This window comes from Bidens hawaiensis, unplaced genomic scaffold (assembly GCF_021521415.1).
Source record: "Bidens hawaiensis isolate Kalapana, Puna unplaced genomic scaffold, B.hawaiensis_p1.1 tig00018785_1, whole genome shotgun sequence".
Taxonomy (NCBI): Eukaryota; Viridiplantae; Streptophyta; class Magnoliopsida; order Asterales; family Asteraceae; genus Bidens; species Bidens hawaiensis.
In genome coordinates this window covers 3,117-6,126 of record NW_027492855.1, presented here as the reverse complement: position 1 = coordinate 6,126, position 3,010 = coordinate 3,117, and the positions used below count along the sequence as shown (strand labels likewise).

Genomic DNA, 3,010 nt, shown 5'->3' with positions numbered 1-3,010 from the left:
AGTTATTTTTTTCATAGAAAACTGGTTCAACTAGTCCGGTTTTCTGGTCTGACAGGCCGGTTTTATGAGAGCCGAGCGAACTATATAGAACTGGACCGGTCGGGGAACCGAATCCCGGTTTGACCGGGCGGTCCAATCCAGTTCAGTATCAACAACACAGATATACAGTTGTTAACACGCGATGAGGTGGTGTTTGAATTAGGACTATTTAAAAACTCGTCAGAAGATGATTTAGGTTTGAGGTGTGAACTGAAATTGACTTTAAACAATCATCAACTTAATAAAAGGGTTAATTGTTCGGAACCCAAGACCAATCTGGACCATCCATAGTAGGACCCGGTCAACTTATTAAGAAAAACAAACACTAATAACACTTCACCTCACCCCCAGCGTATTTTAGCATCTCCTCTCTCTATCTTATGTCCACATTCTCATATCTTTCCATTATCCCCAATTCCAAACCCTAGTTTTCACCACCGTAAAAATTCCGTACATTCCCATCTCAATTACCTTCAATTCACTGTTTCCGATCCATGATCCACCTCAATTCCAGATCTTTCGCATACCCTTTAAGGTAAACAACTCTTTTTTTTTTTGAGTTATTTGTTTGAATTTTAAAGTTAAAGTTTATATTTTGAATCTTTTTAGTATATGTTGGAGAATTGTATCTGGGTTAGGGTTTTTTATGTAATAATAGTGCTGGTGTTTGATTCTTTTGGGGGATTTGAAGCTTGATTGTTATTCTGGTGTGTGTTGTAATGGATGGAAGTGAGGGAAGTTCTAGGTATTTGTCGAATTATGGTGAGAATCATGGGTACGGTTCGACCCGATGAAGGTTTTGGGTCGGTATGTACCGCAACCTCGCTCTCAGTTGATTGCTGATAGTTATGTTGATGAAGATGATGAATTACAAGAAGATGATGATGAAGAAGAGGCTGGTGATGGTGATGGTCAGATGAATGGTTTGGGTCAGCCGAATGGTGTTTATGTTGACAATGATGATGGTGACGATGATACAGATGATAATGATAATAGTAATAATAATGGTAACAATAATAATCATGATGATGATGATGATGATGGTGGTGGTGAAGATGATAAAAGAATTGTTAGTTATAATCTGCATAAGCATCCTAAGAAGAGGAAGCTGAAGAGCTTATTGTCTAGTTTTGAATTAGCGCCACACGCACCGCCGCCACTGGCGATACTCCCACCGCCTGCCACCAAGACCGGCGGGAGAAACACTTTGACCGACTGGAGTGAGCACGAGACGTTTGCGCTCCTTGATGCGTGGGGTGAACGGTTTCTTCAACGAGGTAGAAAAAGCCTCAGATCAGAAGAATGGCAAGAGGTTGCGGAAAAAGTTTCACGACAATCGAAGCTGGAAAGAACCGACACTCAGTGTAGAAACCGTCTCGACACATTGAAGAAAAAGTATAAAAAGGAGAAAGCTTTGTTGGAAAGTAATACGAGTTTAAATTCAAAATGGGTGTATTTCAAGAAAATGAATATGTTAATGGCGGGGAACACCACCTCAACCGTCACAACCGCCACCACCCCATGCAAACGGATTGAATGGAATGAGAATGAGGGATAGCCCGGATGACACAAATTCTCAAGACGGTTATGATGACGAGGATGATGATGATTTGGATATATTGCCACCAAAAAAAGTCAAAGTACAAAGGTGGGAAAGTTGACGGTGTCTCGTCATTCAAGTTGCTTGCAGACTCCATTAACAGGTTTAGTGACACATATGAGAAGATTGAAAACAGTAAGCGAAAGCAGATGTTGGAATTAGAGAAAATGAGGATGGATTTTTATAAAGATTTGGAGTTGCAAAAAATGAAGATTCTTGATAGAGCAAGAGATGAGATTGCAAAGATCAGACAAGGAGATCATGAAGAGAATGATGATTCTGCAGAGAATCTCAGAGGGTAAAATGGTAATTTGGTAAATTGCCTCTCCTTTTAACTAACATTTTTCATCAAATTGTTTACTGTTGACTTATTGCTGTTGTGTAATATGTGATATGTGAGATGTAACTCCATATGGGTTCTAAAATGTTAAGGCAATAAGATTTAGGAAAGATTGATTGTTATTAAAGATATCCCTTTTGAACCCGACCAACAATTAGTAAACATGTTTAGCGGGTGTCTTTTTGGACGTGTGTTTTGAAAGTGATTATGCGATACCGACTAATCAGTTGTACTACAAAACTATTTTTAAAGATGATGTTTGGATGTGTTCTTATTGTTTCAAGTTGTCCGACAAGTTATGCTTTATTTATTTAATACAAAATGCGAAATCAGTGGTCTCTTGTTATGGTTCATGTTTTGATGAAGTTGAAATTGAACATAAAGCTGAATATTGTTGATAGCTTTAAGAGAGAGGGCTGAGGCAACCGGGTTTAAGGTATTCGTTTGCTATATCAACATAAAACCTAACGTGTTGACCCTTTTGACCTTTTGTTACATGAACGTCTAGTAAATCTTGCAAACGCGCGAGGGACAATCGTAACCAAGATAAAAATGAGGTTGGAACTTTAACATGCGATTATGCTTTTATATGCGTTTGTGTTTTTTTTCCTTTCACAGCCCAAACAAGAAAGCCAGTTGCCATTTTATTAAAAGAATTAAAAACAACTGAATTTTATCGGTACACACATTAACTTCAGATGATATTTATTTAGATGAATGCACAGAATAATAACAAAAGTCAGGATGGCCGAGTGGTCTAAGGCGCCAGACTCAAGTTCTGGTTCTCGTGAGAGAGCGTGGGTTCAAATCCCACTTCTGACACATATTTTTTATCTCATAGTTTTTCTTTCTGTTTCTTTTCTTTTGGAGGAAAATTGCGAATTATCATATTAATATACATTTCTTTTTCCTGAATAAAATTGTGAATTTACTTGTTCATGATAAACATTATTTGAGACTGTGTGTATGTAAGTTTATGATGATAAACCAATGAACATAAACAAAAAATTTGTGTTCATATGATCTAACAG

At 37.6% G+C, this 3,010-nt stretch overlaps 1 non-coding gene and 1 pseudogene across 1 annotated transcript; both read left to right on the top strand.

Annotated features, from left to right (window-relative positions):
* Positions 1–359: 359 nt before the first annotated feature.
* Positions 360–2,317, top strand: LOC143557059 (uncharacterized; annotated as a pseudogene).
* A 400-nt stretch (positions 2,318–2,717) lies between these two features.
* TRNAL-CAA (transfer RNA leucine (anticodon CAA)) lies at positions 2,718–2,801 on the top strand. The gene has a single exon. It is a non-coding gene; the product is annotated as a tRNA-Leu (tRNA).
* Positions 2,802–3,010: the final 209 nt, after the last annotated feature.